Below are 13,747 nucleotides of genomic sequence, written 5' to 3'. Positions count from 1 at the left end.
CCTTGGATAGTCAGGATAGGCTCAGCTCTCATTGTCTTTGTACCAAAAATATAAGGCATCAGGGGAGGGCTATTATTCTTTCCGTGGCCCATCATTTCACCTGATGTTTTACCCAATCCCTGTCTATCTGAGTCTGTTGCCTGGTAATGCTAATCATGCAGTTATTATATCATGGGAGGAGCAGAAGAAATAAAAATGCAGCACTGGCCTTTATATGTGCTCTAGCATTGTGCCTTTTCAGTCTTAGTGAAAGTCATTCCTTGTGTTTTGGATTTGATTTCTTACCCTGGTGTTGAACTTTAGTTTGATGTTTTTGAATTATGGGTGCAAGTATGGATACAATAAAGTATGATTTTTATCTGCCATTGTCTTAGCTCCTCTTCATACTCCAACCCATCCTGATCTGAACAATATCTTTGCTAACACTGTGAGCCAAATGGTGATGGGATATCTTTTAATTCTCTGTACAGGCTTGGATTCCACAACACAAACGCCGATATCATGCCCCCTCTAATGGTGTCATTAGTAATTTGGAGTCTAATAGGAGCTAGGAAAAATTGTTAAATGGGTTTTTCATATGCAGTCAGAAGCCTGAGTGGGGATTTTAAATTTGGAAGAGTGAAAAGCCAATGAAAGAAAAGGGATGGCTTGCCAAAAAGAGAATACCCTTGGCAGGCCTGGTTGGCATGTGCCACTACAGGATTGTATGGGGCAGGTAAGAGAATAATGCTCTGCAATAACTCATGAGTTGTGATACTAGGTAGTGGTGGACCACTTATGTACTGAGACTGCCTACAAGGTCCTAACTTTGGACAACAGTGTATAGTGGAGAACACATAGGTGGTTTGCCTAAACCTTTCATGGCTGTGGCAGGGAGCCCAGTAAGGAAGTGGTGAGAATATACTGTGTGAAGAAAATATGCAGATTAGCAGTAAAATCAGTTAATACAAGTGGACACTCCAACTTCTAGATTTTATAAGGACACAGTGACCCTAGAAATGATCAGAGACATACTGAATTTAGGGGGAAGAGAAGAGAGCGGAGAGCTGAACGTAAGTGGTGAGGGAGGACTGCTGTAATCTGAAGTGGGAGACAGACCCTAATGGATTTGAGTCTAGTTGATATAAGAGTGTCACGGTAAGCGTTTATGATTTTGTGTTGTGTTTTTCTCTTCCCTTGACTATCCATCCATTTTCTAAAGCAGGGTCATGGGGCATCTGGAGCCAAGCTCAGCGCATATAGAGTGTGAGGCAGGAAGAAAATCTAGAGACAGGAGGTCTGTCCATTGCAGGGTGAATACATTTACACAGACACATACTAGGGCCAATTTAGAAGCATCAATCCATCTAGCTGTCTTGTCTTTGGACTGTGGGAGGAAACCCATGCGGACAACATGCAAGCTCCACCAGGGAGGACCTGGGATGTGAACTTTGATCTCCTTGTTGCAAGGCAGTAGCACTTCCAGCCATTTTCCCTTATTATTTAGTTAATTAAAGCCCTTATTTTTGTAACGTATCTTTTCGTGGTATGGCATTGCTTTTTTTCAGACAGATAGGCACACAGTGGTAGCCCTGTGTTAGAATTACAAGTGTAAATTTACTGTAAACCTCTTTCATGATATTTCACAGTAATAAAATCTAAGCATGTTTATCTGTTTGTCATGAAAGTGGTACTCATCTGTTTTCTGCAACAAGTGATGTTAAGAATAGATTGCTGTAAAATCTCAGACCAGTGAAGTGTTTCTTGGAAGCTACTAATAAAATTAGTTGTGAATAAGAGCCACACCAGAGCCACGAACATCATGAGCCCTTTCAGAATAGTGGGAATTGAAAATAAATCCTAGATTAACTCCTGGATATACTGACAGTCAGTGGTACAGACTGATGAATGTGTGCTGCTTCTCTGTGTCCACTTACACTATTTAAGAGTTTGTTTGGGAAAAAAAAATCATAAAGAAATTTTCTTGGTGATAAAATTAAACTTTATCAAATTTTAGTGACACCTACTATTACACTTTAATAATATTGTTTACAATTCCATGTTCCAGTTCTTCAAGCATTTGTTAATAAGCAATAATGGTGGCTAGTGAACGGTCAGTAACAAGTTCTTTTTAGGTTTGTCTGTATATATGTCTGTCCATCTGTCCACTTGAAACAACTCCACTCTTAAAGTATCAATGTTGTTTAAACACTTGTTCTTCAAAATTTGTCAAGAAGGCTCAATTATTGTTGTGGTATGTCAAATCCAGCATGTTGTACACTACCACCGATTTTTCAGAAGCACTAATTTAAAATGTATATCGAAGCTTTCTAATCTTTTGTTTGTTTCAAAGCAAAGAAACATTCTGTACAACTTTAATTACTGATTAAGTTATTGTTGAGAGAACATATTTGACCCTGTCTATCTGAAACCCTTGGTATTTGAGCCCTTAAAAAAGATGGGCAAGCACACTAAGCATTGGCCCCCTATACAGAGCTTAGCTCTGGGTCTGCTACCACAGGCCTCTTTAGGATTTTGGGTTCAGTCCCAACTTGGGGTCCCTACCATGAACCCTTGGGCATTTCATTGTCCCACCTCATTCTAAAGAGCACTACATGAGCTCAGTGTTTGTGAAGCCTGCTGCTGGTTAATTCTTCTTAGCATTTAAGTAGAAGATTGTAAATGGTAGTGTGGAGTAGTAGTTAAGGCTTTGGACTTTAAACCCTGAGGTTGTGGGTTCAAATCCCGTTACTGACACTGTGTGACCACTTGACCTGTCTGTGCTCCAATTGGAAAACCAAAAGAAATGTAACTAATTGTATCATAAATGTTGTAAGTCACCTTGGATAAAACCGTCAGCCAGATAAGTAAATGTAAATGACTTCAAGCGGCAAGCATGAAGTTAAGCTCTGTGAATCTAGGGCCAAGGATGGTAAAGAAAAACTATACAGTATATATGCATAAAAGCGTGCTGAGCAATGGTGAAGCTAAAGAAGCTATAAAGATCAAAATGGCTAAGTTATGACAAATGGGTTTTGGTATTTATCAGATGAAGAAGACAGATTTTTCAAAGTAAAGTAATTCTCAAATTCCCAACACAAGTTATTGAAATGTCAGCAGAGTTGCACAGGTGGACCTCGACATAGATTTTAACTTTTTAAGTTTGTCAAGAAACGCTACTGAGGCTCCTTTATACCAACAGCAATGCTCCCGTATAATGCCTCACCAGGACTGTGACAGACAAGTCAGAGGTTTGCGTTCTTTTTATTCATTCTGGGGTGTGATCAGACCATAGTGTGTATGTCAAAGGACAGAGCCGACTATACTTCCTTAGAAGGCTGGCGTCCTTCAACATCTGCAATAAGATGCTGCAGATGTTCTATCAGACAGTTGTGGCGAGCGCCCTCTTCTACGCGGTGGTGTGCTGGGGAGGCAGCATTAAGAAGAAAGACGCCTCACACCTGGACAAACTGGTGAGGAAGGCAGGCTCTATTGTTGGCATGGAGCTGGACAGTTTAACATCTGTGGCAGAGCGAAGGGCGCTCAGCAGGCTCCTATCAATTATGGAGAATCCACTGCATCCACTTAATAGTATCATCTCCAGACAGAAGAGCAGCTTCAGCGACAGACTGCTGTCACTGTCCTGCTCCACTGACAGATTGAGGAGATCATTCCTCCCCCAAACTATGCGACTCTTCAATTCCACCCGGGGGGGTAAACGTTAACATTTAACATTATACAAAGTTATTGTCTGTTTTTCACCTGCATTATTATCATTCTTTAACTTAATATTATTTATAGTATCAGTATGCTGCTGCTGGAGAATGTGAATTTCCCATTGGGATTAATAAAATATCTATCTATCTATCTACTTATTTATTTATTAAATGAGCTAGTGAGAAAGAGATAAGTAAAGTGTTATCTATCTATCTATCCATCCATCCATTCTCCAACCCGCTATTTCCTAACCACAGGGTCACGGGGGTCTGCTGGTGCCAATCCCAGCCAACACAGGGTGCAAGGCAGGAAACAAACCCCGGGCAGGGTGCCAGCCCACCGCAGTCTATCTATCTATCTATCTATCTATCTATCTATCTATCTATCTATCTATCTATCTATCTATCTATCAAAAAGTTTGCTTAAAAATATGAACTACAAATAGTCATAGACCATTCACAGCTAACAACTGACAATAGTGAATCACTTTAGTTGAAATCTGGCATCAATGAACGTTGTGATTGGCTCCAGCAGACCCCCGTGACCCTGTGTTCGGATTCAGCGGGTTGGAAAATGGATGGATGGATGAACGCTGTTTCAGCCACCAACAGGCCTGTTTGTTCACAGTTTTTAGCTACATGTTGTTGCTGTTATGTACTTTACTAATGCATATGATTACATTCTGCTATTATTGTTATTTTTGAATATGTGTAATTGTTACAAAAATGTTTAGTGAACAAAAAAAATGTATCTTTCTTTGATTTCAGTAAATAATCAAATATTTAAAATGCTCTAAATTTCAAACCAGCTATCAAAGTTCCAGAACACATCAGATTGTTAATTCATGCATTCATTTTCTAACTCATTATTAATCTCTGTTCACTTTAGAAATTACAGGCATAGTGTTGTTATACTCTGTTAGGAAATAGGTGGCACCAGGCCAAGCCTAGTTTCTGTTTTATTTTCAGTACCTTTTTCTAAAGGTTCCTAGAAACACCTGTCACATTTCAAGGACTGCTTGGTTCCTTGACCCATTTCTGGAATCTTCACCATGGGGAAATGCCTGCTGTTTTTGTCACAGATTAGTTTCAGCAGATGTTGTCTTACAAATGATCATTTTATAGTAGAATTGTTGTCGATGGGTGCATTTTTGTTTAACAGTCACTTTGGTCTCACTAACGTTCCCAACGGGACATCTGGCTTTTTACTGAAGCTCTTTAAATATATGGACACACATTATATATATATACACACACAACTATGGTCTGAACACACACCAGAATGACAAAAAAGGAAGAGAAATTTAAAAACAAAGAAAAGAAAGGCCTGTTAGTGGCTGAAACAGCATTCATTGATGCCAGATTTCAACTAAGGTGAGCTGTGAATGGTCTATGACTAATTGTAGTTCATATTTTTAAACAAACTTATAGATAGATAGATAGATAGATAGATAGATAGATAGATAGATAGATAGATAGATAGATAGATAGATAGATAGATAGATAGATAGATAGATAGATAGAACTTTACTTCTCCCTTTCTCACTAGCTCATTTAATAAATAAATAAATAGACATACACTCCATGGTCTGATCACATTCCAGAATGAATAAAAAGAAGCAAATTCCTGACTTTGCTGTCTCAGTCCCAGTGAGGCATTATGCAGATGTATTGCTGTTGGTATAAAGGAGCCCCAGTAATGCATTTGACACACTTCTGCTGAATAATTCATTGGCTGAAAGACCTCAGTGTTAGTGTGTCACAGAGAGGATGTGCAGCATTGTTCATAATTGCACTCGGGTTTGTTTTAATTCTCTCCTTTGCTACGACTTCCAGGGGATCCGTAACACATCTAATATCTGAGCCAGCCCATTGGCTAATACAGACAGAGAAGACCGAGAAGGAATATTTTAAGGCTGAAATGAAGCTGTAAAGAGAAAGGTATCTTTCCATGGGTAGTACCTCAGAGAAACTGGGGGAAAAGTGAACAAGGATGAGACCTGAAAATGGCTGAGGAATGGCAGCCTCAAAAGAGATTCTGATACTAGCTGTCCAGGGCCAGGCACTGCATACCAAAGAATTCAAGAATCATCAATAGCAGAGAGTACAGCAAATATCAGCTCTGTAAGGGGAAAGAAGAGACTGTAGACCATCTAAGCAGCACTTGCATCAAGTCTGCACAGCCAAACTACAAAGAAAGGCATGATAAATTAGCACAAATTTTACACTGAAACCTGTTCAAGAAACACAACCTCTCAGCTACTGGCAAGTGGTGGGAACACAGCGTGGTGAAGGTACTGCAAAAGTAGGACATCAAGAATCTCCAGAACTCAGAATCCAGACAGACAAACATCTGGAACATACCGGATATCACCATGGATGCAAAGATGCAGGTGTAGCTGATAGACTTGACAAGCCCCCAGAGACAGCTGGATCAAAAAGAAAGAAATGGAAGAGAAGGTGAAGTATTAAGACCTGAAAATTTAAGTGCAGCAATTACGGTAAAAGGCAGCCACAGTGGTACAGATAGTAATCGGAGCCCTAGTTACGATTCTCCAAGACCTGGAAAAACACTTGAGAATGGTGGAGCTAGACAATATAAGGCCAAGCCAACTTTACAAGGCAGTTTTATTAGGCAAAGCACATGTCTTGTGCAAATACCTCTGAGATTACTAAGTTCTGGGTTCAGAATCGCTCTACAGAAGCACCAAAAACATCTGTCAGAACATCAAGTGACCACAGACAATCATAGATAATAATAATAATAATAATGATAATAAAAATAATAATAATTTAGCAGATTCTTTTATTTAAGTCAACTACCAAAAAATGATGCATATACAAGTACATTCGAGACCTTAGCAAAACAGTGCATAGTTAACAAATAACTGAGAAAATAATCAAATTGACAGCTAGGAGATTATTACTGCAGTGAGTGCAACAAACGACAGCAAAGTCAATAAATAAACATTAGAAAAACGTTTGATAAGATAAGAGCAGGCCACTCTGCCCAACAAATCTTGCCAATCCTATCTACGTAATTCCAAAACAACATTAAATCGAGCTTTGAGTGTTGAATAAATGACTGACAGGTACAGAAAAAGCTGTTAGACATCCAGATACGGCTAGCTGGTTGGTAGAAAACTGAAGCAGCCTTCAAGAGCTGTAATATTAGCCGGCTTGGAGAATGGCTCCTGTATTTATTTTATCAATTTGCATTAAATGCATTACAATCTTATATTAGTAAGGCCGATGCTGCCTGCTTTCACTTCAGTGAACTTTTCTTAGTGCGTGTTAATCCACAGAATGGGTTCAGTTGCTTCCCGGATGTAATTTGAAATATTGATGTACGCTGGGTGGGAGCGCCATCTGCTGGTATCAATTGCAAAGTATATACTCTTTTGCTCAATTTGTAAAATAGTTTACTTTTAATGAATATCTCAGACGTATGTGTATTATTAGTACATATTTAACAGATGTCCTTCTTCCAGGTGCCTTACAATAGATGCATACATTACAACTGTTTACCATCCCTTTATAGTTTTTAAAAATTAAAGTCAGTAACAGGAACTGAACTAGAAACATTATAGTTTACAGCCCAGTGCCCAAACCACTACACCGCAATGAGTGACCCACATAAATTAACAAGTAAAAAGTAGAAAGAAATTGTCTGAATAATTGTAAAACCATTTTGGATATCCATGCACATTCTAATGTAATTGTTTTATGGTCTAAACCTCTCTTGACTTTGGTGAGATCCTTGAATGAGGTGCCAATCAAACTTTACAATGTTCATAAAGTATATTTAAATACAGCTCTGCTTGACAGTTTGCTTAATAAAATAGGTACAGACATAGACAATCTGTTATTTTCAATAATACCTGAACTGCTTTTATTAATCTGTTTCAACTTCTATATTTGTATATCATTACAAGGGCTAGTGATACTGGTAGTTACATTTATAATTACTGTAAAGAAAAAAGGTCACAAAGTTAACTTTTAAAGACAAAAACAAACAAATGTATTGCCATTTCTTTGGAAATCATTAGGCAGGGCATATGGAATGTATTTGTGGGGCCATTTATTGAATATTTTGTACAGATTAGGTCTCCAGTTCTCGAGAAGATCAGAATGACATTAAGGAAAGTCCCGAGAAAATCTTCACCGTTTCTCTACCACACCATGATACTTCCAAGAACCAGAGCCTGGCCGCAAACTCACTTCCGGCTGCTTTTCCATTACAGGTAAGATACATCTTGCCTGAAGAAGGGGCCTTAGTTGCCTCGAAAGCTTGCATATTGCAATTTTTTAGTTAGCTAATCAAAGGTGTCATTTTGCTTGACTATAACGGAGAATTACAGTAATTGTAAGTGATATTTATCTCCATTCTTACCACACAGTGCATAGAACATACATGGAATACATTATTGCTTTACTTATTGTTTCTGTGCTGCTTTCTTAAACCTATTCTTGATTTATGGTTACTGTTTTATGAGACGTAGAACTTTTGTTATTACGGACTTTTGTTATTTGCCAATGCAAAGCATTTTATTGTAAAATGAAGATTTCTATATCGTATTGTACTTTGTCAATAATATGCGCTTCCTCTGCAGGCTTGTACACTGCCTACTCAAGATGGTGTAAAATTCAAGCAACATTTTTAAAAAAATAAAGATGTTTATAAATGGTAGGAAAAGAAATAAAGGTTTAATTATGAGCTACTTGCCTATATGTCCCCATAGGCTGTAACCAGTCAATGACACAAGTAATATCCTCCAAACTACTTCAGGAAAAAGATAAGTACGCACAAGCAGTAAACCAATTATCACCAGTTTAATTATCACTACCGGTTTAACGGCCATTTTTTTAGTTATAAACAGGTTAGCTACTTGCTCATGAAATTGTTTTCCTCTTTTCTTTTAGGGCGAGAACCATTCATTCCATATTATCAGATACCACCTCCAATCACATCTTCTTTGTCCTCTCTCTGGGCTTCATCCCCACCACCTTCATCTTGGTGCACTCCTCCACCCATGCCCAAACCACCTTAGTCTGTTACTCCTCTGCAAAGCACTTATCACCTCCATATATAGTCTTTCTCATCAACCTGCCATTCGACTTCCTCCATGTCTGACTCTCCACACAACCTTCTAAGCTTTGTTTCATTTAGCCTTCATTGGCTATGTCTCACACCCATAGAACATAACAAGTCCTCACACAGCTTTCATTAACTTTACCTTTCAATGCCAGAGATGCAGAGCGAATGACAGCTCCCAGAATTTCTCCCATACACTTCTCACCCTGACTATCCCTGCTGTGCTCATACCTCCATCTTAACTCAACCAGTCACCTAAGTAGCAAACCTTCGCCACATTCTCCTAAACAACTCTTTTGCTGATTTCTAAATTTACACTCACTATATCAACATTCTTCACACATCTTGCACACTTTCTACAAACAAAGGTCACGTCTGCTGCCATCATACTACTCTTAATGCCACTGCATATTTTATTCACACACTAAGTAGAACCTGTGCTTTGGAGGTGTCCAACCATCACATAGGTCTTTCCTGTATTTATTTCAAGTTCAGAAGTAAAAAGAGTACTAAAAAAATCTACTCAAGTAGAAGCATTGTTACTTAGACAAAAATGTACTTAAGTAAAAGAACAGGTTTTCTCATAAACAAATTCAAAAAACCAAATTACAATATAGAAATTTTACTACAATTAGGGGGTTTCACCCCCTGCTCGCTTTTCGAGTCAATCCCCTGGCCTGCGCTACACACCAGCCACTTCGCGCCTCTGCCGCTCGTGTTGTGAAGAGGGGGGGCTGAACGCACCCCAAGGAGAAGTGATCGCTCCTCCGAAACCCCCTCTTAAACAGTGATACAATGGGAAACAAATTCAGGTTTTTTTTAGCTCCTCTTTGCTCGATCTGCTGCTGGCTTGCTGCTGCTGCCATGCCGCATGATCTGCATCTCACGCAGCGCACTTCTGTCATATCACCTATGTCCATATATTTGATCTCTTTCGCTTTTGCCTTTTTAGCAATATCGTATTGAATCTTGATTCTGTGTTTGGAATTACATCGTGACAACGCAACGTATAACTGCCAGTGAGTGAAAATTGTTTCTTTCTCTCTGCAAGGAATGTGTCTGACAATATCTCGTGGGATATGAAAGTGTCTCTCTGAGAAAATCACATCTCATCTCCTTCCAAGATTTTTTAATAATAGAGAGATATATTGAAAAGTTGCCCAAACAAAAATGTAAATCCTGTATAACATGGAATGGCCCTAAACATCGTCTAACTGGATAAACCCCAAATAACCCAACATTTCACAATCCATAGAAGACTATTAATTACATAATCAACAACTGATTCTAAATGCCCATTCAGAAGTCCAATTCAGTTAGCCGACATGTTTCGGCAGTTTTGCTCCTTTCTTCAGGGCTACAGATTAATACAGATAAATAGCTTATTCAAGAAAACAAAATCTACACTCTTAATATGGCTTATTGGCAAAGCATACATAGTTTGAAAAAATATTTAATATAAATTAAGCATAATATCTTATTATCTTTTTAACTGGCAACCCCACTTTCTTTTCTTTGTTTCATATGTAACAAACTGGGTATGATTCTCTAATAAATTTACATAAAGAGATTTTCAATATTTCTACAATCTCCAAGTTAAACTTTAATATTAGATTCAAGCTTTCCTCCTAAACTAAATAAAGATAATATTAAGTAATGTATACATTACTTCTGGTCCCATGGCCTCTAACACTTAGACTATCAAATCTTACTAAACAAAAGGAAAATAATAAGGTAATTCCCTCATGGAACAGTAACCATAAGAAAGTCATCATGTAAAGTCAAGGCATTATGGGAGCAACAGGTAAGTTGCAGCCATAAGAAATAATTAAGAACAGGAAACAAATGTACAAAATCAACTAAATAAACAAGAAAAGAAAGCTCAGGGTTATGGCATTGCTCAAGCATGAAAGGAATAAATAGCCAATGGTTTTCATTCCTAATAAATCGGAGTTGTAACCTAAACTTCCCATTGACAGTGGTATATTTACAGGCCTACACTCAGACCTCATTGGACCCTTTCCTTTTGCAAAAAAATAAAAAATAAATAAAATTTTTAACAGATCATGAGTTCATGTTCATTCAAATATTTCTAAATGTCATTAAATGATAATTCATACATTAGCTAATGTATTACGTTTTATAATGAAGCACTGGGCAGACTATTTCATGACATTTCAAGAAAATACAAATAAGGATTAAATGCACCAATTTCTTTGTTCTAATTGTCTAGGGATTAGCTTGTTCATTCTTAAACCTACATATTCTGAACATTTTCTGATAAAAATTTCTTTTGCCTATTTCTATAATTAATATTATTTCATAGACTAGTAAAATATGATCTAACATTGGCTGATAAGTAGAACTTATTATTAATTAATAATTTTGTGATTTTTATTTTTGTATTCATGTGTTTGTGTGTCAGCATAAATGTTAAATATTTTTAGGAAAAATAAAACTTTTTTTTAAATTATATTGTTCCTTGCAGTTTTGATAAATTGAAAAAATAAAAAAAAATATTTAAGATTAAGGAAAAGCTGTAAAATACCATTGCTGAAAACAATTACTTGTTGATACCACTGTAGTGTAATGTTTTATCATAAATCTGTAATTAAGGCAATAAATGTGATGTTTTGATTCAGTATGAGTTGTTTCTGCCATTCATTTTTGTTCCAAGGATAAAACTAAACTGTTTAACAAACTACTCCTTACATCACATTGCTTTCTTCTGTCCTGGTCATGTTGAAGTCCAGTACCTATTAATGCATTAATTATCCATTTACACACCTTTATATTGAATGAAGGGTTGCATCTCTAGATTAGGTACTGCAAAAATCTCCACAAGTAAAGAAGAAATGGTTTATAAACATGTGCCCACCTGTATAATGCATGAAGAGTTTCAACTTTATATTGGGTACGAATAAATGATTAACAAGTGTGAAAGCATGCAAGAATTCTTGCAGCATTACAAGCAGGCCAGAACATGAAATAAGCAGTTTAACAAACTGCACAGCTCATGAGCAGCACACTTGTATATGATAAATAAAACATGTGTAACTAATATTTAAAGATATTTATCACTAATCAGCTAGACATTAGTGAATGTAGTCTCAACATGGGTAATGTGCTAACAAATGGTACAAAATGTCTTACTAGCCATTTGTTAAATAATTTCTAAATGTTTAAAAATATATATTACCTAATGTATGGATTATCATTTAATGACATTTATAACTCTTTGAATTAACATGAACTCTTGATATGTTAAGCATTACATAATGCTTATTAATGCTTTAATAACCAAAGTTATTATAAAGTGTTACCTAATAATAAGAAGAATAAAAATAATAATAATAATAATTATTATTATTATTATTATTTAACAGTTAAATTACTGGCAGCTGAACCACCTATCAATAAACCTTCAAAAACAGGTCAGAGACGACTATGTGTTTTAGATCAGTAGTATCAATGCAGTTACAGTAACAATTTTAATTTTATTATCATTATCACTAGATTCAATTATTTCAATTAGTTACAGGTACTTCAAACCCAGGTGGGAGAACAACAGACTCAGCTTGCCAAGGCGGAGGTGCGTACCTGGGTACATGAGGCCATCCAGCAGGAACAGCTGAACAGGAACAGGTATTGTTGCCTTTAGATCCAGATGACAATATTAGACATTTTTTCTTATCTTTGGGCCTAACGCTTCCCATCATCACTAGAAGTGAGTAGAATGGACACATACTGGCACCGGTGCTGAAAGGGCTGGCTCACCAAGCTTATTACAACCTTGAAGAGAAGGCCGGCATGGACTATAACCAACTAAAGAACGAGGTGCTAATGAGGTAGGTCTGAACCAGCAGGCAAGGGCATGTAAGGAGTGGAGTTTTCATCAAGGGAGATCAGCTCTTTCCCAAATTTTCAATTTATGGGTCAGAGTCAGGCATTGGCTAAAGGGAAAATGACTCAAAAAAAATGTCCAAGCTGGTTGCTTGCAACTTCCTCCTGAACAGCCTCCCCAACTTCCTTGCCCAGCCAGACATTCAAACCATGAACAACCTTACAGCAGCCCACAAACGACACTGGGTAGCCTCGTAAATCAAGTGCTTGGAGCTTTCCATTGCTCACCTCCAGTCCTGGATGGATTGCATCGCCATACAAAAGCCTATCCACCGCCAGACGGAACCATTGGTTGGACCCAAGGAGGACCTCATACCCCTCTCCTGTTGTTTCAATTGCAGGGAGGTGGGCCATACCACAACATGCTGCCTTTACTTCAATGAGCTGATGAAATGTATCTAGGTGCGAGGAGAGAGATATTGCTTCACTTCCAATCCTTTGTTCCTCCCCTACACTGGGGTGAACGTAATTAATTGGCATGAGATCACAGCAATGATAGATTCTGAAAACAACATTTCCATTGTTGTTGGCCGTTTCATGCCCCCGCAACAGTGGGAAACTGGTATGACCAGTCTGACCTGCATTCACGGAGAAACCCATGGGTACATCTAGGGTCTCATGCATAATCAGCTATCAAGAGGTTAATTGTATAATCAAGGTTGGCTGTTATGCGCAGCCCACCCTACCCTGTATTTCTAGGGTGAGACTGGTCGCAAAGTAAAAGAAGCATGAACCACCGGAGAAAAAAACTGGGCCTGATCATAGATGGGGAAAATCCATCTCAAGCTGTATCCACAGAGAGTTTTCAGTCAGCCATACAAGGGGATGGGGCTAATCAGTAATCATGGGCTGTCTTGCATTGATTTGTGCTGACGCCTCTATGGAGACAGAGGTCAAGTCATCGCAGTCCGTTGCCATTTTTCAATTTTGTCAAACTCCACCATCCTTTAAATGAGAACAATGATTCCCTAAAGTTTGCCAAAAATGTAGTTGTTCTGGTTGACGGTCAACACACCTCTCATCCCATGTCACCTGGTCCTCACTTTGTACTAAA

Source organism: Erpetoichthys calabaricus, chromosome 3 (assembly GCF_900747795.2).
Source record: "Erpetoichthys calabaricus chromosome 3, fErpCal1.3, whole genome shotgun sequence".
NCBI lineage: Eukaryota > Metazoa > Chordata > Cladistia > Polypteriformes > Polypteridae > Erpetoichthys > Erpetoichthys calabaricus.
This window is presented reverse-complemented; position numbering follows the sequence as displayed.